Here is a 24,116-nt window from a genome sequence, read left to right as displayed (position 1 = left end):
TGTCATATCCTACACATAACATCAAACATTTCAAGTAGAATTCTTTTCTAGGCTTCCTGTGGCCTCCTCATAGGTCATCAAAGAGTTTTGGAGAAACAGCATATAAGTTTCTGTTTTACTATAATCCTTTTTCTCAGTTCTCATCTGTAATGTATTCCGAATTAGAGAAGAACATTCTTCTTTGAAAATACTATTTAGAGCAGGACATTTTAACATGTTTTCTATGGTGGCAACAATGATAGCCATTTTGTAGGCACATATCTACAAAGGCTATCTCCTTCTATTTCTAGAAAGTCAAAAATCTCAAGTGTGTCTGCCTGTTTTGAGGAAGCCAAAAGGGACCAAAAACTTTCATTATAAAAGCTTCAAAATCACAGGTAAACAAATCCCACCCCTTTTCAGTAGTGTGTGGACAAAGTGTACAGGGTATTTAGCAGGTGTGATTGTTTCAGTTTATTTGGTAAGAAATTTAAACACTGAATGGAACTTCCCAATATTTACATTTGCCCTGTCTGCCAATATGCAGATAGATGAGCAAAGTATAGCTTGTATTTAGACGAGAAATCAACAAACTTTTTTTTTATGTTTTCTGCAGTTTCATTAAAATCTTCATAGAAATTAAGAAAATCTCTTGAAACTCCGTTTTTTCAAGTCCAAATCCTGAAAAGCCAGAGGGAACGGTGTCTTATTTCTGTGACCCAAGGGGTGACTTGATATACTGTGGAACGCACGGTTGTTGGTCAGATCTGACAAATTAGCTGTCCTCTGTGTGAGGCCAATACATCTGTTACCCCAAATTTCCATTTTGGTTCACCCGTAAGACATTTTAACGGCACATCAGGAAATATAACTTTAATCAGTTTTGTAGAGCAATCAAAGGAATAATATGATAATGCTGCTTGTTTGTGTGGTCCGCCCAAGATACTTCCACAGGCACTATTTTCAACTAAGCATGGTAGTCTTCTTAGGAGACAGAAATGCTTTTGACTGATTTAGACGAACTTGTATGTCTCCACCCACAATTGTGAGATTCAATCTCGCTATGTGCTTTGATAGCTCCTTTTCCACTGAGTCCAATTCTGAATTCTTTTTTAATTTTGAAAAATCATTTTCCGTATATTGTGCAAGATGCTCTCTCATAATTATTTATCTTAATTATTTATCTCCCCAATCCAGTTGTATGAGTCCTTCCATCTCCCACTAAAATAGCAGTCATGGAATGTTCTTTTGCTGGGGTGTCTAGGTCATTCTGACATTGGTTTTACTATCATCCTCATTTTCATTTTCTGAATTCTTAGAAAGTATAGTCACAATATTCACAATGTAAAAATTAAGCTAGCACTATCTTGATAATCCACAGACCAAGCCAAACATAGACAGGTGGGTGTCACTCATAATTACAATGAACTGCGCATGTGCACTTAAGTGGCATCAACCGGAGTGACTCAACTGCAAATCCTGGTTGCTAAAATAAGGGGGGGAAAGCGTGACAGCAACTCTTTGACTCTATAAACGCCATTGCTTTCTGCAGCCATATTTTGGGCTGTCATGGGGGTTTTATATTTTCCCCCCAACCTTTCGCATCCATCACCAAATACCAAGACTTTGTATCCCAGGGATAGGAATCCCAGGCTGTGGGGCTTTTGGTGCTAAAACCAGGACCATCGCAGGCAAACTGGGACGGTTCACACAAGCAGGGCTTTAGTGTCACTCAGCATAGACACTTGCAACATTTGAAACAGAAAACAACCGTGAAGCCAATCACCTTATCAAAACACAATGAACTAACAGGTGGAATAAGATATCTATTCAGAAATGCATCAGGGAAGTTATGACCCACATTTGAAAACGGGGTGTATGCAGATGAAGATGTCTATCTGAGAAAGGATCAACTGGGCCTGCCCAAAGGTTTTGATGAAATATTTATGATGACTCAAAACCTATATAACTAATGGCCGTGACCTAAAAAAAAATGTAGAAAGAACAAAATCGGGCCCAGGTGAGAATAAGTCACTATGTCTTTACCTATATACCTCATCAATACTAAGTACTCAAAGTCTAAACCAATTACCAGGACGCTGCAAACCCCTACTCTAGTGGTTTGTACTATCTCATTTTATTATTTTTGCTGTATATTATAAGTAGGACAAGAAGTTTATTAGTGACTTTTTTTTTTTTTACTTTTTAAAAAAAGACTTATTAAAATACAGCTAACATACAATATTATATTAATTTCAGGGATACACCATAGCTTTCAACATTTACATCCCTAAAGAAGTGATCACCAGGGTAAGTCCAGCACCCATCTGACACATAACGTACCACATTATGTTAGTGACTCTTTTTTGTCCCCCCTCATGGCCAGTACTGACTGGCTGTTTCTAAAACAGATAATCATCTGAAAATTAGCCCATTTCTATTAGTAACTAATTAAATATTTTCTTTAGGGAAACTCTGGAGGAATATATGAACACACTTCGCTATATCCAGTGGCGGCATCACCAGGGACTATCCATGCCCACTCATGGAAAAAAAAGGATCTAAGTTGTATCTAGAGCAGGATTTCCCAAAATGCAAACAAAGAGATATTAGACTAATAAATTGTGTGGTTAAATATACTTGAGGAACACTAGAACTAAAAAGTGTCAAAGGGGATTTTTTTATTATAGATTCCACACGTGTTTTATAGGCTTAAGTGCAATGAGCACCTTAAAAGCAGGAAATTTTGCATTTGTTTCCTAAATGTATTTGATCAGGAACTTTTTAAATCCTGGAACACTTGTCTGAACTTCGGTTGAAGCCTCAGGACAATAGGAGCCAACTAGACCCACATTTGAAGAGGAGGCGCTCAATTACTCAAACAGGACCTGTGATGGAGGTATTTAAGAACTGAATTTGCAATCTTAGCTGACCACATCTCTCTGTATTATAAAAAAAAGACGGGCTATGAGAAGAGTTAGGAATCAAGACGTAGGGATTTCTTTAAGGAGAATTTTTAGGTTTGCCTGCAATGCTTGACCCCCATGGAGAAGGGCTGGGGTTCATCCCTCACCTTAAGCAAGTAAGAGGGAGCTCAGTGGCCCACTTGGATAGCTTGGTATGTGTTTCCTGCATTGTCAGAGTCAGAGTGAACTGATTTCTGACTTATAGCTAAAAAAATGAATAAGTGAAAGAAAAACTGGGGCTGAAGCTGCTTGCGAGGTGGTTCAATACAAGGCCTGATTCGAGGATGTAACTACACCCCACTGTTAATAGTCAAAGATCCACATATCCATGCAGGAGATCAGGGCCACGTACGAGGCAAAGCACCCTGGGGCAGTCTTGGATCCTGCCTTGTGGAGGGAAGGAGATCCCGGCAGAGAGAAGTCCCCAGTCCAGGATTTGAAAGAATCACAAACAGCTTGTGGAAATGGATTTATTGTCATCAAAGAGAACTGCAAGTGAGAAGACCCTAGCTGTTCATGAAACAGCCTGTGAGGAGAAGAACCAAAAATCTGCCACTGGAAGGGCAACCCAGAGCCAGACGGGCACCCACCCAGCAAGTGTGATCCTGCCTCTTCTCTTCCGTCTCCACACCCTCCTCACCTGGTGTGCGGGAACAGGATGAGGATAAAAGAGTAAAGGCAGAGGATGTAACTCGGCACACAAAAGATGCATCCCTGTTGACGAATCTCAGAGTTTTCATCCTTACCCTTGACTTTTTATATTTAACTACACCAAGACTCTTTGGAGTATCGGAGGGCTTATTACTATTTAAGAGTGAGAAGCAAGCTGTGGGCACCGACTGAGACTTTATTCAAATGCAGAGGAAGATTTACAGGGGCTGTTGTAAAAATAATAAAGTTGCACCCTAGCATGCAACACTAAACCAACATTTTGCTAAAAGCACCAATGGCTTCCTGTAGAGTACCTGAGGCGACTCCTCTCATTATGACCTAGAGGCCCACTGCCAGGGGGAGGAAGGCAACCACCACTTTGCATTTTCATGGCACTTCCACGTCCAGCAGCATCGCAACTGACACGCACAATCCTACAAGATAGCTGCGTAGGGATGACTATTCCCATTTTACAGAGGAAAAACTGAGGATTGAATCTGTTACTTGACTTCCCTAAAATCTAAAAGCTCAGGCACTGGCAGATCGAAGTTTTCGAACTCTTGTCATCCAAACTCCTTGTTCAGTGCTTTTTCCAACATACATACTATTTTCTTTAAAGGACAAGCTGAAAGGTCACTTGCAAACACTAGAATCCATTTCTGTAACATGATTGCAAATGACTTCTCAGTGAATAAAACTGAAATAATTACAGCTGTTAGGTTTTTTCAGATAGCAGCATCAGCCTTTGAAATAAACTCCAGAACAGCATAAAACGGTATGACCCCAGGCAGAGTAGATTAAAGCCTTTTTCTAAACCCGGGCTGGTTGCTCTTTCTAGTTGGATGGATTTTGTTTTTCTCCCTTTAAATAATTTTAAAAGGGAGGGTCTCTTTGATAACACTAAAACAAAATCTTGCGTACTAGCAATTCTTCTGGCATAGAGCACAAGGCCTATTATCACTTTTTTTTTTTTTTTAAACTGGCACAAAATCTAAGAAAAGCTTCAAGGTGCAAATGATCTGCAGTCTATTTAACATCATGATTATTTATTTTTATGAAACCTCATTATTGCTCTTTACCCGAAATTATAGGTATATTCTTGGCTCCATTTCCCACTCTTCTACAAGTGCCAAAATACTTTTTTTTCTGTATTTCCAAACAATCTTCAGTACTGCATCAATCAAACATTCAACATCCCATAGATGACATGTGGGACCAAGGCAGGGACCTATGGAACCCAGTAGTGTAAGCCAGAGCTGTGAGTGCAATTCTCTTCTAGGAGAAGTGCTGCATGTCTTTCAGGATTATGAGGGAAAATTCCCAGGATGCAACATTTCCCAAAGATTGAGTCCTCTGGCTCCCTGTTAGATTCGCATTTAAATGTCCAGTTTTCCATACTTTTACATTTTTACTTAGCGAGTTGTGCTGTAATTATAAAATCTACCATCTTTTTGCCAAGATTTAATTAATAACCCTCTTCCTCTTTCCTATGGCCCTCTCCTAATCTTTGTCACTTCACTTTTGCCTTTGCCCCAGTAGGAGCCGAGCTCTTCAGGCGTCTGGTCCCTTCAACATGGAAGAGTTCCCTGGGAATTTTTGTATAAACAAACTTTGCTGAGTTGCTGTAATTTGGGGTCAAAATTTCCCCAGCCTTAGCAAAAGAGCAGCTTAAAGTAATAAGAACAACCCCTAGGATAGCAATAATAATCCCTTATATCTAAAAATTATAGTTTTTTAGACCACTAATTTATATGAAGCAAAATGGTAAAGTGCTAAACAGATGTAAGATATTATTAAAGGAAGGGAGGGAGCAAAAGCACTCCATATTATTAAGTCATGTTATCAAACTGAGTTCCAACTGCCTTTCCAATTTTATTCACTGCTACTACCTTTCATTCATCCTATGCTCCAGTTAACCTGGTCTATTTGTAGCTATATTGAGGAAAAGGAAATAAAATTTAAAAAATATGATTTGTATATTGCTCTTGTATCTTGCAACCTGCTAAATTCACTTATTACTTCCAGCATCTTTTTGTAAATTCCACTGCATTTTCTACATAGATGATCATTTCATCTGTGAATAAGACAGTTTTCCTTCTTCCTTTCCAAGCTGGATGCATGTTCTTTCTTTCTTTCTTTCTTTCTTTCTTTCTTTCTTTCTTTCTTTCTTTCTTTCTTTCTTTCTTTCTTTCTTCCTTCCTTCCTTCCTTCCTTCCTTCCTTCCTTCCTTCCTTCCTTTCCTTCCTTCCTTCCTTCCTTTCTTTTCTTTCTGTCTTCCTTCCTTCTTTCCTTCCTTCCTTCCTTTCTTTTTCTTGCTTACTACACTATCTAAAACCTTCAGTATAATGCTGAATAGAAGTAGCAAACATGTATTTGTACATTTTTTTAACAACAAAAATGATTGAGTATTTGTCAGGCATTGAGTAAATAAAGCCCATGAAAGCTAAAGGAGGAGGGTAGGTTGAAAAGAGTAAAAGAGGTCAAGTATATGGTAACGGAAGGAGATTGAGTTTGGGTGGTGCACACATAATGCAATGTACAGACGATGTATTATAGAATTGTACAGTTGAAACCTATTTAATTTTATTAACCAATGTCTCCCCAATAAATTAAAAAACAAAAACAAAACTGTCCCCATCCTAAGGATGTCATGACCTGGTGGAGGAGCTCTCTCTACTGGTAAGACAGAAAACCCATAGGTCTGAAAATGTAAGCTAAGGCCAGGTCCTTGAATACTAAAAGTAACAACAGCAGCAGCAGAAGCCTTAATGCTTAAAGATTAATATGGGCCAGGCACTGGTGAAAGTTCCTGGTATGTATTAACTCATTTGATTCTTCCATCTTATCCTCTTTTATAGGTAGGGAACAAGAGACACAGGAAGATAAGTAACTTGTGTCTCCACAGCCAGCGTTCTTAAAAGCTAGACTAAATTGCTTTCGGTTACTGTGACTTCATTTAACAGGTATTGCGTGTCCACTCTTTGCTAATTACTGTGTCACTTTCAATTAATTTAATTATCGCAACAATCTTGTTTAATAAATGAGGGAATTGAGGTTCAGAGAGTTTAAGTGATCTATTCAAGGTCACCCAACTAGCACAAGATTCAAACTGAAGTGCTCTGACTCCAAATTCAATACACTTTCCACCACCCCAATTCCTCTTTAAATAGCTAGTATTGATATAGTACCTTCCAGGGTACAAAAATTATGATCAAATTTATGCCTTAAATGGCACTTAAAAAATTGAGATTTTATTCACTAGGCAAAGGAGAATTTTTGTCAGTGTTTGAGAGGGAGGGAAGTGTGAAAGGGAAAAGAGACATTTGGGGAAGGCTAGGGCAGCATTGTGTGATTGGATTTGCTGAGACAAATTTGCAAACACAGGGGTTAGGAGGCTATTGATCTCTCTGGAGGCTTAAACTTCACCTCTGAACTGGTGAGTCGTTCCCTTCAAACTCACTTGCCAGTCAGGAGAAGTCCTGCTTTAAGTAATGCTCCTGGAGAGGACTCCCAGAAGAGCAAAGATAATAAAAGTATTTCTTATGTCACTTTTTCCCTGCCTGTAACTTTTGGGAGTATTTTTTGTTAACTGAGAAGAGCACACCAAGGAACCATTATCACTGATACAAGGAGAAAATGGACGGTAGATTTCCTCAGCCACGTCCTGTCAGTGTCAACAATTTAGCTAAACATATAATAGTCATAACCTCATCAGTGTTAAATTTTCTAGGCTTCTGGCACATATCTCTTCATCTCCTTCATTAAGTTTATAGAGTGTTCTTTGGTACATTTGCTCAGTATGAGGATTTCAGTTTCAACTGGCGTATATTGGAGTCCAATAGGGGAATGATTTTCTGCCTTAAGTAGTTAGCAGAATAAGAGAGCATATGAAATGTAGCAATGCCTTAAAGCCAGGTACTTGCCAAGTAAGAGCAGATGGGTTTGACTCCATCCATCACAATCCTGTCCCATTCACCAGGTGGGTCCAACACAGATAAGCCAACCGAGCCCAAAATATGAAGAGTTATTATGTTTTCATTACCTTCCTTGTTCCATGACCTGTGCCACTGTTCCCTATTCAGAGAATGCCCTCATTCAGAACTGGAGTCCTGAGATCCTCATTATTACACCCCCACCAGGATGGTTGCTCCAAACAAACTCCCCAAAACCAAACCTATCCCAGCCCCCCTTCATTTTACCCTAATTTTAACATGCTAATATTCTGTGTTCAAGTATGTCAGATGAAAATGATTGGTAAAAAAGCATTCAGACAATTATTTAAGTGATAGTACGCTTGATTATGACTTCTGTCCCAGGGGTATCTGCACGTTAAAAAGGAGTACCGAGAAACAGGAATGCCCTCACCTACAGAGCAAGTGCAACTGTAGCGAGAGGATACTGCAGAGTTTCAGAGTGGGAGCTCTTCCAGCGTTCATCAAAAACGTCCGGTGAGAAAGAGCTAACCCCATCAACACACTTATACTCGGTTTCCTCTTGTCATATAAGGTTATCATACTGACCTCATAGGATTATTATCATATAGGGATATAATACCAACCTCAAAGGATTACTGTAGGGATTAAACACATTGGCTAACAACTGGTCTCTTTGCTATGAAGTACTGCACAGAAGTGAGAAGTTTCTACTGACTCCTGGGCTCTGCTCTTTATATTGGTAACCTACTTGATCCACCTCCATGGGGTCTGCAGATAAGGGAAACCACCTGGATAGTGAATCTATATGTTGGCTACACAGGATTATAACTTCTATCCACACTACTTGCTGGGTCTGAACACAGATGAGTTATCCTAGCTCTAGTTTCTCAACAACCTATAATCATATAGCCCTGTTTCTTGGATGGGCTGAAGAGAAAACACCTGTAACACTGGCAGCAGAGGTCCTCTGGTACCTACTCACAAGGTTGCCATAACAATACTGTGTGAACCAAGGCAATGTGTGTGGACCAACTCCAGGGCAACAAGATGCTCTCAGTCCTGAGATAAATAACTGAACCAAGGATGCGATCCATAAGGAAAGATAAAATTTGCTACTGTTTCATTTTATATGAGCACTCCATTTCTGACCATGACAAATCTTAATATTTTTATCCAAAATGGATTTTTATAGAACTTCAAATGCTGCTCTCTTCAAGCCAAGACATTAGTACATAGTCTATACCCTCTTTCACTACTTTTCATTCCTAGGTTCCTTAGACTATTAGAAGTCTACATGTTTATCTGTGAAAATAGTAAAGTCTAGGTGTTTGGGGAACATCAAGTCATGGGAAAATGAAGGTCTCATAATTCCTGATCAAAGTGTCAAAGAAGGATAGTGCTGAAGGATATCGTGGGACAGTCACGTTATTCTACAGAGCAGGAAACTGAGGCCTGAGCTTAAAACCACATGCTGGAATAAGAGGCAGAGCTGAAAGGTGAACTTGGGTGCTGTATACCCACTCTGCCAAGCAGCAGCCCTTCCCTTCTGTTGTACATGGCATCAGCACTAATGCAACCAGCAGGCACCCTTTCTTATAACTACCCTGCCTTATTGTTCCCTAGGAGTTCATGGAAGTCTCATATTCCCACTCACATTTTAACCTTATTCCTCCCTTACCACAGGTCTTCTGATATTTCCTCCTCAGGTTTCAGGTCGGTGATGTGAACTAACAGGGTTTTACTGAACACTTTTGCAATGACCAGTGTCTGTTCAGGTACCTGTCACCAGGACTGCTGTGTCTGTTAGCCCAGATGCCAATGTTCTGTGTCATAAGACACAACCACAGTGACACTGGGGAAAATAGGGGTGTGGAGGATCGTTTCTGCAACTAGCCAGCTCCATGGGCCACCTGCAGCATGTTCTGTGGTCTACAGTCACGTACGCTCGAGTGCACGGGCCGAGAGAGGTGAGAGGAGACCTCACTGTGGGAACGGGAAGAATGCCGCCTCTTGCCAACAATCTCCATGGTGATGAGGCCGATGACAGGAGGCAGAGCACACAACTGTGGCTGGATGCCATACATCTGGGCTCCAAACCAAGCACCGAAGTGATGCCAATCCAAGAAAGACTAATCAGCAAATATTTTCAGTACCTACTACGTGCATCCAGACAGCTTACGGTTAGAATGGATGGCATTCACGTCCCACTCAACCCTCCAAACTCCACTGCTCTCTGTTCCCCATGCCTGATATATTCACTGAATATTCATGTTTTGAACTGAGCGTCTGTTGGCATATGTTGATGTGCAGACAAAACCAAAAAGTTATGAATTATTTCTCCAGTGCTTGAATGGTGCTCTTGTCAAGCTCCCTCGATGGAGGCTGAAGACAGTTTACCCCAAGCCTCCAACCATTTCTGAGACGGCAATCCCTCTTGCTGTCTCTTACTCTATGACAATGCAGGGAAGCTAGGAAGGTCCTGCTCCTTCCCTTAGCTCCAGGGAGATACTCAGGTGAGAACACCACCTGAGGCAACATCTTTCTGCAATCTGTGTTTGGTTGCCTCTAGGCTCACAAGCTCTCAATGCCGAGAGGGAACCCTGTGCACAATTTGGCATCTGTAGTGCTCCAAGAACAAAGGATATAATATCCCTTTCTTTCTGAACATCCTAAAGTTAAAATGACATCTTGGCTGACAATTATGATTCTGCATTCTTTTATAAGTCATGTTATTTCTGAAATAACTTAAACCAGGTGAATGAACGTTCCGTTGTTTCATTTCTGGCATCTTTCCTGTGAGACCCGCTAGGGCCTTTACTAGCACTGCCACCAAGTACTGCAGCCGTAAAATGAATCAAGTCAAGGGATTTGACTTTCGCTTGCTTTAGGCCATTTACTGTTTTCATTCTTCAGTAAGAAGAAACGGTCACTATGATAGGGTTGGAAGGACCTCTCCATATGTCATGGCTGTCTCCAATTCTTCAAGGTCCCCTAGCTGTTGTCAAACAGGCTTTGTATACACACTACAGTTAGCATGCTTGTGTTTGTATTTCTTGTTCTCACAATGGCCTCTAAGCTCCTCAACGTCATTCAAAGTCAACAGATTCCAGAGGCCTCACACCCCCGTGGCGCTGAGCACAAGGTCCTGTACAATAATTAGGACACGACGTTGATGGGCAGGGAAAGAAGGAACCATGGAGGTCAGAATTGCTTGCGGCCTTCCTAAATGGAGATTGGAAGTGAAAAACTCTGGATATTTGCCTAGGTTTTACAACCCCCTCCTCAAGAGTATAAAATCACTGACCCTCTGGCCACTTTCCTTTTATACTTACCCTACCCACTGGAGAAGGTGATCCTTGCAGCCAGTCTGCTCCATGAGCTACTCACTGGGTTTCCTCACTGTCCATGCTTTGCTAACCAAGAAAAAGTATATTAAGGGTGCTTTGCTCAAGAACTTCAGTTCTGAGTCTCTGCTTCCTTTCCTAGGTACATGAAGAGGCTTGGACAACCAGGAAGAAAGTTGGAAATCTTCGTATCTGGGGGCTACACTGTTCTATGTGTACTTTGGAAGAATCAGAAAAGAGGATCCTGCTCGGAGATGCACCTACAGACACGTAGCTTGGTGAGTGGAGCCTAGGCCAGATTTTGATCCTGCTGATTAACCCCTTGGTTTATGGAAACCTTGTAGTACTTTCTCACCCTTAAACCCAGAACCTGGATCATGTTCTAAACGATCTGCCTCCTCTTTTCTGAGCTCCGCTCTGATCCCCCTAACTCTACAAAATCCCCTTGGCTCTGTTCAAGAAGAAAACTTCCAAGACAGCTTCATCAAAAACAAGTTTCAACTCCAAAGTCCAAGCCCCTTTCATACTCTCAACCCCACCCGCAGCCCAGCAACGACCCCACAGAGGAGAAAGAGATTGAAAGCATGACAGAGGGGACCCATACCTCCTCTTGTCTTTTCTATGTCCTGCCAATTTTTTGTTTTTACTCTCAACCTTTTCCCACCTTCCTCATTTGAATTTTTATTTCACGAGTTCTCCACTAACTGAACTTCTTTGTTACCAACTGTGCCCATCTGCCCCAGGATGGAAGGGCAAAAAGCCACTGCCTATGTATTCCTCCCCATGCTAAGTCCTCCAGGAATTCTGTCACCCAAAGATGATCCTGGCCTGCATGCTAGAGTTTCATTACTGTAGAAGAATTTCTTTACTGTAGAAAAAAATTTGAAGTTGTCATTTTCATTTAAAAAATAAGATGATAAAAAACACACACACAAGGCATTATTTGTAACATGCCTGCAGATGATGAAGAGGAATGCATATCAATATACACATATGCATACAGATGAGTGATCAAGTACATGTGGACGTCAACCCACGGGGGCCAAATTGAACCTTTCAGATGAAGAGAATGATTGAAGACTAAGGAAAATGGCAGAAAGCAAGAGTGATTTCAAATTTCTTCTAGCTTTTCCTTCCATCAGCCCTTCCAGATTTATTTTTTTAAAGTTTTCTTAGAATTCTATTTAAATTTGATACCTAAATGAGCTTCAAAAAGCAGTCACATGGATGGCAGAAATGCCTGGGTTACAAAGCAGGGGTCTCATTGTGGTATGAGGATGATTGCTAGCTAGAATGGGAGATTTTCTAGTCCTCTTCTGGTATTGCTTAGCTAAATAAACTCTGACACCTCTGTGCCTCAATGTTTGATATATTAGATTCTTTCCCAGGTTTGTGAGTGTTCCGGGGTTACATTTTTCAAAAGTTGTGTAGATATTTGGCATAATGACTACCATGTCCGTGAAGACCGTTCCTGCCACCACCATTATCATCCTGACTTCTTTTCGTTCTAGACCAATTTGCAATCGCCCAGGTACACCTGTATATTAAGAAGTGAACAAATAGTGGATTTCCTCATTTTGCAAGGAGGAATATAGATCAAATTTTAGTCAGTCAACCAATATAGCTGGGGGGGTGCCAATTTCAAACCTCACAAGTGCCAAAGAGCCCAGTGCAAGACTGTCTCAAACTCTAACGATGGAAAACCCTTTTAACTGGGTTTCCGAAGCAGCTGTCGAGGGGAAGGAATAATGGAAATGCCACGAAAAACTTTGATCGTCAGAAAGCTTCGGCTCTGCTTATGGTCCCAAGTTTGGGCCAGGTTTTCAAATGCTATTGCAAATATTCCCTAACCCAATAATTATGTACTACGTTCATTGCTAACTCAGTGTCCCTTCCTTTCAACTAGCATGCGTGCAACTCTTTATATTGTATGTAACTTATGAAGTTGGACAAGTCATTCCTCCACTACACAAAAACTTAAGACTCAGCTAGCTACTCAATCCAAAAATATCTTGGATAAGAAGGCCTTTTTTTTTTTTTCCAAGAATTTGCCTGTCATCCTTGCACAAGAGCCATGCTAATCTTCTCTCTTCTGTTCCAATTTCAGTAGCTGTGAGGCTGAAGGAGGCATGAGAAGGTCTTTTTGAGAGATAGAATGGTAAGTGGTAAAAAATCACAGGTTTTGGAATCACACAGATCAGCAGTAACTTTAAGTATCTATGTTAAGAGAAGATGGCATTGAGAACTACCCACGTGTGTTCTTTGTATGGATTCTTCAGCCTTTACCTCATCAGATAGTGTTGGCACATACCATGTACTCAATAAATATTTATTGAACAAAATTAATCCGTTCTCATATTGAACAAATTTACTTTCACTTACAGGAGGCTCCATAATCTCTTGGTAACCCAATACTGTGCTCCTTGCAATTTCTTTAAGGAAGAGTTCTGGGTTTGGGATATTGGTGTCTTTGTCTGCACTTCATCCATAAAGCTTTCCCTGACAGCTCTGGTCTATTCTACTCTCATTTTTATGACTCCCTGTTGTATTATTCCAGGTTCCACTCACTTTGGCACATATATGATATCTTATCTTGCCCTGCAAGATGTGTTTCATAAACACATCATCCTTTCTATGAGCCTGTAAGTTCCTCAAGGGCAAAGGCCATTTTTGATATTTATTTTGTACATCCCATGACGCATAACACAATATAGAGTGCATAGCAAGCTCTGAGTAAGTACCTGTTACATCGAGTTGAATTTTAAGGACCATCCTCCATTGCCAGTGATGATTTTGTTTCAGAGAAGTATCAAAAGGCAGGATTGGCTGTGTTCACCACTCATTTCACCCAAATGAAGGCCAAGGGCCTCTGCACTTGAAGTGCTAGTTAGGAAGCAGAGGATCAGAAAGGAGCTTTTTCAAGAAAGAGGAGACTGCATTTCAACAATGGATTGTGGGATTTCACGTCTTAGTCGTCAGTGACTCTTGGCCAAACCCGTTGGTGTTATCAGCAATAAAAAGTAACCCAGAGATAAGTCAAATATCAATTTCCAATTACTTTCCTGTGTCACATTTCCGCCACTTGGGAAAACTCCCAAGGGATCTGTTGCCCCTTATCAGCTCGGATCAGGCTTAACTTTCAGTCAAACAGGTAACACTCGGCAATACCGTGTTCAGCCTCAATATTACAGTGTCCTCCTCTGACACTCAGATTCTCTTGTGAAGTCTTCAATATTGGCTTACACTGTCACCGGAGACCTGGCCCAAGTGTGGGCGGCCTCCTGATATTATAGGTTGAACCACATGTGTTGGGGTAGGATGGGGATAACTTCAAACCCTTGTGTCACTAGGGTTTCCCAAGCCTTAATCTGCACTGAGAGGTTGAATGCAGGAACAAAGCCTCATGCAGGACGTTTACATCTTCAACTCCAGCCAAAGGGAAAAATAAAATAAGAGAGTCTTTAAAGTCTTCCCTTTGATACTCAAAACACAGAAGAGAATTTCTATCCTCCAGATCACAGGAGGCAGGCCACAGGCTAATTGAAAAAAAATCTTTGGTATTAGGGACGTTAAAACGGAGGATCTACCCAAAACCAGAAATCACATGTCCCCTTTATTACAAAGTAATGGAACAGAATTTGGAAAAAACCAAAGAAGCATCTCCGGGTTCATAAATCAACCCAGTCGGAGGGAGACGCGAATAGCCAGCACCTGGAATGAGCCTTCCCCTGAGGAGGAGAGCAGCCTGAAGAATCAAACTCAGGGGCCAAGCTCCAGACTGCACTGTGATTAATGGCTTGAGTGAAAGGTCTCAGTTGCGGCTGAACAATTAACTTGTTCTCTCTACGTCTCAGAACTCTCTGCAGCATAACTAGGTCTTCCCTGATTGTTCATATTTGCCAAAATGCAAGCCAGTCTGGGAAGCTTCGAACGTGTCATCATCAGACTGTTTCTGACAATTGGAAGAGCCCTGGTGTTTGTCAGGACTACTTTCGTCAAATCATCTGTATTGACTCTGTATGCATGTCTCAACCTTTCAGTTCCTTTTCAAGTTTAAGAATCATCTTAAATGAGGCAATGGCAATGGCCTCGTTCTGTCAAAAAAAAAAAAAAAAAAAAAAAGTCCACAGCTCAGAGGATTGCAAATGGACAGCATATGGCCTGGCTTGTTTCTGGTCACTTCCAAAACAAGTTCTCAGGGAAGTGAATGTCCGTGAGATTAATGGTTCCCTCCTGTCTTGCCTTTAACCTCTGGAATAGGTTCCTCTAATCTCTTTCAGATCCTCTGAAGCATTTGCTTTAAACCAATTACTTATCCTGAATCTACAACTGAGACTCTAAGATCTGCTAGAACCCAAGGAAGTCTCCAAACCACTTTCCCTTTCTCCTGGATGTGAATTTATAGATGGGAAGGAAAGGTACCCCAGAACCCGATGTTGAACGTGGGAGTATCCAAGAGAAAGTACCTAAAGAATCGAGTTTCCTCATTTGACCTTCCCACACTGCTTCATTTGTGACAAATGGTCTACCAAAAGCCCCGCGCAAGGTAAGCCGGGAAGGTACTGGGTGCCTTGCTGAGAATATCCACCCCTTGCTGAGAATAACCTACCACAGGACTTGATTCTTCATCTTCCCTCTAGCCAATCCCAGTCACAACAACCTCTCTCGGTGAAGGCATCTTGTCTCCAGAAGAGATATCATCATAACAACAACATTAACAACAATAGTAATAATAATAATAATAATAAAAGTAGGAGCAACAACAATAGTAACATGCACTTACTACCAACCAGGAACTTTTTGAAATGCTTTCCTTCTATCAACTCATACAACTTTTACAACAACTTGCTAAGGTAGGTGTTATTATCATACGTATTTTACAGAGAGGGTCATACAGAGCAGTCATCTAACTTGCCAAAGGTCACAAAGCCAGTATGTAGCAAACTCAGGGTTCAAACAGGTCTCCGTCTTAATACTATCCTATACTGCTGCTGTGTTCTCTAGATGGCTGGGTCCCCACCCACCACCACTGATGAGGTTAGAGAAGCCACCCTTCTAACATGGTGCCCGCTTAGGATTCAGGCCTAGCGAATCCCATTTCCGCTACTCAGTGTAACCTCAAATGCGTTCGGAGTCTCTGAGCCTTAGCTGTGCTCATCTGCATATCAGCATGATGCCTAGACCTACCGCACAGGGCTTTTGTGAGGATTGGTGAGATAACGCAGATGCAGGCCCCAGCACAACGCCTAGAACATGGTAGGAGCATACTAATGACAGCTGTGGTTATTACCAGTCAGATTAGCTAACATGGACAAACGGGACACTAAGGCAGTTGGAGAAGGTAAGGCAGAAACAATCACAGCTTGGAATTTAGACCTGAAAAGTGGTGACCCCGAAGAGACTAGGATTCTAAAAAGAATGATGAGGGCCTGACCAATGGATGCAGCCTCTAGGTTGGTGTATCTCCGTGGAAGAACAAATTCTAATTTGAAATATATACTACATCAAGGAAACATGAAGAGAAGATGTGCAGACTGGCATCCTTAGATTATTCTCCCTGAAATTCCTGGTATAACAGCAAGAGAGCGACACATCCTGCCTAGCCTGTGTGGCTGCTGCAGAGTCAGGCCTCGAGTTGCACCCTTCATTCTGCATTTCCTACAGGCTCTTGTGGACTCCCGCCACATCACAATCTTTGCATCAATAAGGACTCCTGCCAGAACACACTAAATTGCCTTTGACTACATTTAACTGATCTAGTATTTTTTTATGATTCTTTCTTGTTGTACCATTTTTTACTTTTGACTTTATAATTCTCTGCTGACTTTAAATAAAGCTTTGCCAGACTACCCAAGGTGGTTTTTAATAGAGATTTAGGGGCTAGGTTGTGTTGTGGTTTGAATTCAGATTCTACTCCAGCAACAAGGGGAAATTAACTAGGTGGTTTCATCTCAAGTGCCCATTTATACTCGGAATAGGCAGAGAATTTATCTTCTTCCAAGCCTTGTAATCATGACACTACAAAGTGATTTTCAAGACATAAAAAATTAGGTAGCAATAGTCTCCACACCACAAAACCACTACACAGTGTCCCTGTAAGCCCAGACTACTGGGATAATATGAAGACAGCAGTGGAATCACTTGCTGAGTGTCAGGGAGGAATTTGACCACATTCTGTCCTGTGCCAAAGACAATGCTTGTTCTCCTGAAGACGGGGAACTCAAATGACCCCACACCAGCTCTGGCAGCTGTCTCCTGACACCCCTGCCCCCGCTGTGCTATTCCTAGTCCCCATTGCTTTCTGCCCAGATGAAACCCTGGAAGACAGCTGGCCTTCAGTGACTGGGAAAGGTGACATGACTAGCAAAGAAACTGAGTCAAATAGGGAGTCAGTCCCCCAAATGAAACGCTTTTTAGGAGAAGAATAACCTTGAGTGAATTATTTCTTGACAATGTAACATTGGTAACTCAGTGAGATTTGGGTTGTGTCTTGTTTTTCATTATCATGCAGTGCTTTTGTTCCATTACAAAGGAATAGATATAACATATGTAAAGTATTGAAAAACAATCAATAAAATCTATATACCTATTATCAAACTTAGAAATAAATAATTCCCTTTGGTTTTTCCTATCAGAATAGATTTCTTTGCCTCCACCTATCACCGGTGGTAAATGCAACCCTGAATTTTGAGTTTTACCTTCCCATGTTGTTGTTGTTTTCATAGTTTTGTCACATCTGTCAAGACCTTTTTAAAATACTGTTTATTTTCTCTTTTTGAAATTTATATAAAAATGAAATACAGTTTCATTCGGTGAGTTTCTTTCTCCCCCATTTTTGTATGTTCCTCCCTGTTGAACGTTATTCAACTGTATTTAATGAACCATTTGTTTGCAGTTTTTCTGTTTTGTTCGCTATTATACTCAATGCGAGGCATATAGTTCACATTGATCGGAGCATGTAAAAGAGTTCTGTCTGGGTTAGAGTCCTAGAAGTTGAATCACTGCATCTGAGGGTTTGAATATATTCAAATTCACTTGGTAATAACAAATTGTTTTCCAAAGTAGATACACTAATTATTAGGTGGGTGCAAAAGTAATTGCAGTTTAAGAGGTTAAAAATAACTGCAAAATAATACTCCCACCAAAATACCTTTTGAGTTTCTGTTTCTCTTTAACTTTGCCAATAGTGGGTACTGCCACATTTTTTAAATTTTGCAGAACTAGTGAGTATAAAACACATCTTGTAGTTTAATTTACATTTCTACCTTTAACTGCTTTTTTAAAAATTGATAATCATTGAGCAATTTTTGGATAGTTTGAAAATTCTTTGTTAAAATAACCTTGAAATGTAGTGTTTGTATAGAGTAAGTATGAGTCTATAGCTACATAGGTACTATGTACACAGAGATATAGGAGTTAATATATATCTATAACTGCTTTCCATTCTTACTCTTACAGCAGGAGTATAAAGTGAGAGCAGATGGGCCAAATCTAGCTCACCACTTGCTTTTGTAAACAAAGTTTTATTGGAACACAGCCATATCCATTTTCTTACATATTACCTACGAATACTTTTCATGTCATGTTATAATGGCATAGTTGAGTGATCACAACAAAGACCATCTGATCTGACCTGCAAAGCCTAAAATACTTACTCTCTGACTCTTTACAATAAAAGTTTGCTAACTCATAACTTAGAGCATCTCCATTTGCAGGCACAGGTATCTCATGTTCAGCCTGTCCAATCAAATCTGTTCCTCTCAGAAAAATGGCTGTACCTTCCACAAAGTTCCTCAGGCCAAAAACTTGGGGGTCATATGATGCTCTTCTTTCCTATACACCATTTAAAACCAATCAGTGGATATCACCCAAGTATTTGACCTTCCAGCCCTTTGTTCAAGACTTATGTTCACTTAGGCACCCCTCCCTGCAATGAGCAAGCCCTTTATGTCTCCAAGTTTCATAGCACTTGTAATACTTCAATGCATTTACTTGTTTGAGCTTCTGTCTGCTATCATGACCTAAACTACAAATTCCTTAAGGGCAGGGACCCTTGCGATCTCCTCTCACAACACAGTGCCTCGCATAGCAAGTCCTTCCTAATAACTTAACGTCCTGCAGACTGCTTAGTCCTCCTCAGAAACCCGTGAGGGCCTGACACGGTGAGACATTTGTGGCTGCCATGCCCCTAGTCAGCAGGGCTTGGAAACACTCACCACTCTCCTAAACTTCATGGCCAAGGGGACTTGGGAAAAGAGACTCCCTGTTAACATTATTTAATGCAGTGGTCCTCAAATTCTTGCATGTAGATGAATCACTAAAAGATCTCCTGAAAAATAACAGATGCCAGGGCGTCACCCCAGACCCACTGAGTCAGAATCCCTGGAAGTAGGTACTCAAGCATCTTTACCTTATGGATGTTCCCTAGCAGACTCTCATACAAGCTTCAAAAACACATATCTAACAACGACAGCTTCCTGAATACGTCCTCCCTAGTTCTAGCCCACCTTTCACATTGTCCTTGATGAGTAGCTAACGCTGCATAGAACTCCCCCTACTCATATTTACTTTGCTTGGGTACCAGCATTTCCCTAAGCTTCTCCACCCTCCTCTGGTGGCCCAGAAGAAGCCTGATTTGAGGAGATAATTGTATTCTTTTCTGAGGGATGAATTCAGATCTTCAATCTCCATTTTTCATTGACTTGCTTGCATTCCTGGTTAATGAAGGGTCTACTCCCTACACCGAGCAGCTTTAGTGCTCGGCATATCTAAAATCAAGGCTCTCCTGTTATATCTTAGTATGACTCTCTTGTATGTACCATATCTCCTAGTACCGGCCTGAGGGAAAAGACATGCAAACATTTATACAATGTATATATTGTAAAAGTGCTTGTTTTAATTTTTACCACCTCTTCATTTTCAACATATTGCAGATCACTTAATATGTAAAAAACACGTTAATAGAAGGGTTAGACCAACGACAATACCAATAAGATGTTATTAGTATTTGTTAGAGATTTTTTCTTATTAGACTTAATTTTTCCCTAAATTGCATGTGACCCATTATCATTATGCTTGGTGGATAATATAACAAAACAAAATTACCAGTCCATTTTACTGAAGGAGAAAGTCTAAGGTTCCTTGAGTTTTATAACACCAAGCATAGCACAAATTTAAGGAATTTTTCCAGGGCTGCACTAGGTGATTTTTAGGGGTTTATTTTCCCCAGAGGCATGTAAGTACTAAAATTGCACTGGATTGCGTTTCGCTCTCAGCGGGTGAGAAAGTGCATAGTCAATGGGTTATCTGCCAGTCTTTATTTCCGTTTTATGCAGTCACACACGGAGGTATCTCTCAGGTGGTTGTTGAAGTTTACTAGACACTCAGGAGCCATCTTGTGTCTTCTCTAAATGGTATTTACAATCCATAACCAAAGGGGTCGTCTAGGAAGCCACTGGTGCAGTACACCTAAATTCCCTCCGTGTTAATTCAGGTTAAAAAGATAAGATCTTTTGCTGTGAGATTCTAATGCAGGGGGAGGGGAACTGCATCATGTAACTAAACAATATTTATAGGACTACAAGCAGAGATACAAGGTCTGATATAGGTACTGAAAACGATCACAATATATTAGCGGATCCATTAATAACAAAGGGGCTATGCAAAAAATCACACTAGTGACTTTACTATAGCTTTATTTATTTGTAACAAAAACACTAAATTTTGTAAATGCGGTATTCCTCTACTTTCTTTCAACTAGGTATCTCCAATTAACCATCATTCATTTTCATGCTTCACTAGTGCCCTGATAATTGATGCTTGTAACAGGATTTCTTAAAGACTGAAAGAGCCAGAGTGCTTTCTTAAATCATCAAGAAACAGATAAAAATGTATTCAGCGTACTTGTATTGTTAAGTGTACTTTATTGAGGTTGGGACAGCATGAAACAGAGAAAAGAACACAGGTTTTGGTATTAGACCTGGTTTTGAATCTCACAAAGGACACTTATTAGCACTGGGACCTTGGGTAAACTAACGACATAATATCTCTCTAAGCTTCAATTGTCTCATATATAAAATGGGAATAATACCTAGCTTTAGGATATTTTCTAAATAATATCTAGCTTTAGGAATAATATCTAGCTTTAGGACAGTTCCAAGATTAAATGAGACCGCGAACAAACGTAGACTACTAGAACAGTGTCTGGCTGTAAAGAAATCACTCAGTAGCTATTATTAATTCTAATGCTTCCTTCCCATTCTAAGTAATTCAGCCATGTGCCTCTTCACTTTTTTCTCTGTATCTCTTTATCTACCAGAATATTTGATTCATATGAATATCCCATTGCCCAATAGCGATAGGATACAGAAAGTTTACTGTGGATTCTAAACATCGGATTATTTGAATTTGAAATAAAAGGAATGCTTTCACAGAAACTATTTATTTATCCCTAGCCTTGGAGAAACAAAGTTTTAAAGTCTCCAAAATGGTTACAAATTACCCAAAGCTCCCACCCTCTTTAGATCTTTCATTATTTTTATTTTCACTATTGAATAAGTAAAATAGTAGCATATATTTATAAAAATTCAGATACTGAAAAAGCTAGACTTTTTGATCCTCTTATACTTTTTGCCAATTCAATCTGAGTCTTCTCCCAGAAGTAACTATTGTTAGGCATTTTATGTCCATCCTTCCAAAGCTACTTCTCTGCATTTATACACATGTATGTGCATGTGTGTCTGATTTTGTGCTTTAAAATACATAAATGTGTGTATTGTGTGATTGTTGCTTCACATAGATTATATCACAGTGTACAAATGATTTATACTCAAAATGTTTTTTGCTCAGAAATACGTGTTGAAAATCGTTCAGTGTTAGTATCTTACTTACCTTAACCTTTTTAAAAAAACTGCTGCATACCGTGTTTCCCAGAAAATAAGACCTAGCCAGACAATCATCTCTAGTGTGTCTTTTGGAGCAAAAAATTAATATAAGACCTGGTCTTATTTTGCTATAATATAAGACCCAGTCTTATAGTACAATATACTATACTATACTATACTATACTATAATATAATATAATATAAGTAATAATATAATACCTGGTCTTATATTACTTTTTTCCTCAAAAGACACATCAGAGCTGATTGTCTGGCTAGGTCTTATTTTCGGGGAAACATGGTAGTATTCCATATCATGATTTATCAAACTTTAATCATTCCTTTCCTGATAGGCATATAATTTCTCTTTGTATTTTTTCACTACTAGAAAAATCCTGCAATGCACACTGTTCTGCATACTTGCTTTAGGATGTGTGTAATTGTCAGGTTATAGGCTACATGAATTTTATCTCAGTCTTCTAAATTAATTTTGTTTATTGTTGAATATTGTTCAAAATTTCAAAGTAAATGAAAATAGACAGGGAATAGCCTTTCTCCCACCCTAGTCTTCCCACACACTTAGTTCACCCCATCCATAGAAAGTCACTATTATTATCCATCTTTCAGAGTTGCTAAAGAAACATAGATTCTTATCATTACACCGTTGATGCATAAATATTATAGTAGTATGCTATGTATATCGTTTTATACCTTCTTTTATTTCCTTAATGATAAATGCTGCATAGACTTGTATGTAACAATGTAGGGAGCATTCTAACTCTTTTGACAGAGATACAAAATATTCCAGAGATTGGATATTCCATAATTTATGTAACAATTTCTCAATTAAGAGGTACTTTGCTTTTTTCAATGTTTAGCTACTACATCTAGTCTACAATGAATACGATTGAATTTATCTCATTTTACACATATGTAAGTATATTTAGGAGTGCAATTGCTAATCTATTTTTAGAGTGAGTTGTTGATCACATTTTTACCCATTTTCAGAAATTCTTCATATATGAGAAAAATACATATGATCTATCATTGTCTATGATTTCCAAATAGTTTAAAGCACTGTACGTCTTTTGACTTTGCTTAAAATCTTTTTCTTCCTGTGTAAAAGTTCTTTTTCAAATAAAGTCAAGAGTATTTTTAATATGGTTAAGATTTTAAAATTTAATTTTAAATCAGGGCTTCTGAATTCTCAATTTTGTTTTCCTTTAGCATTTTATGTTTATTTTTCTTCTCCATTTAAAATTTTAATCCATTTGTAATCTATCCTAGTGTAAGGTATGAGGTGTGGATCCATTTTTTTTTCAGATAGCTACTCATTTGCTCCAAGAACATATATTGAATAACCAACTTTTTTCCCACCAGTTTAAGATACCACTTTATCATATAATAAATTCCCACATGTGAATGAGTTTATTTCCAGACTCCTTTTCCATTAGTCTGTTTGGTGATTTGTGTGCCAGAACCACATTTTTTTTAAATTATTGAGGTTTTACAATACATTTGGTATCCAGTAGGGCTAATTCCTCTTCATCATAATTATTTTTCCTGCTATTATCTTCCCATCTAAACTTTAGATGCAGTTTTTCTAGTTTAAAAGAAAAAAACAATCTTTGGTAGTTATGTAGTTTCTAAATGAATTTATATTTTAACAAAGAGATCATTGACATATTTATGGTCTTGAATTTTCCTATCAAAGAATATGGTATGTCTGTTAATATTTTCAAGACTTCTGCCGTGTCCTTTTAAAGAGTTGCAAAGTTTTCTTCATATACTGTATATTTTTGTTAATATATGATTACAATATTCTTAATTTATTATCTTTTATGCTGCTTTTGTAAATGGAGTCTTTCATGCAAAATACTTTCTAATCAGTTTTAATATTAAAAGGCTAGTGCTTTCTGTATATTATATTAACTTTATACCTTCCTTTCTCACTGAATTATCTTGTTAGTCTTTCAGCTGGGTTCTCGTTTCCAATTGTCAAATCAAATAAAGTCATCTGTAAACATGATAATTTTGTCATATGTGTTCCATTTTCATGTCTGTAGTTTCTTTCTCTTGTCTAATTACATTGTCTAGTATTTCTAGTAAAATATTAAATAGTGGTGATGACAGATATATTCTTTTGTCCTTATTTTAATAGAAATATCTCGTGCTTGCCCATTAAGTTTGATGTTGGCTTTGGACTAAGGTGGATAGATTTTTTTCATAGAAGTATACTTTCAAGAAGTATACATCTATTTTTGTATGTTTTTTATCAAGAATATTTATTGAATTCGGCCTAAGCACTTTCAGCATCTATAGAATTATGGCTTTCATCTTTATATCTGTTAAAACAATTAA

General features: G+C 39.2%; 1 protein-coding gene and 1 non-coding gene across 5 annotated transcripts in view; both read right to left on the bottom strand.

Moving 5' to 3' along the window:
* Window positions 1–24,116, bottom strand: part of LRMDA (leucine rich melanocyte differentiation associated) — a 1,022,392-nt gene that overhangs the window by 179,588 nt on the left and 818,688 nt on the right. The window lies entirely within an intron of this gene.
* LOC117036508 (U6 spliceosomal RNA) lies at window positions 12,897–13,006 on the bottom strand. The gene has a single exon (XR_004425399.1). It is a non-coding gene; the product is annotated as a U6 spliceosomal RNA (small nuclear RNA).

The sequence above is a fragment of the Rhinolophus ferrumequinum genome, chromosome 16, assembly GCF_004115265.2.
Source record: "Rhinolophus ferrumequinum isolate MPI-CBG mRhiFer1 chromosome 16, mRhiFer1_v1.p, whole genome shotgun sequence".
Taxonomy (NCBI): domain Eukaryota; kingdom Metazoa; phylum Chordata; class Mammalia; order Chiroptera; family Rhinolophidae; genus Rhinolophus; species Rhinolophus ferrumequinum.
Note: the sequence above shows the minus strand (reverse complement) of the source record. Positions and strands in the feature narration are given on the sequence as shown.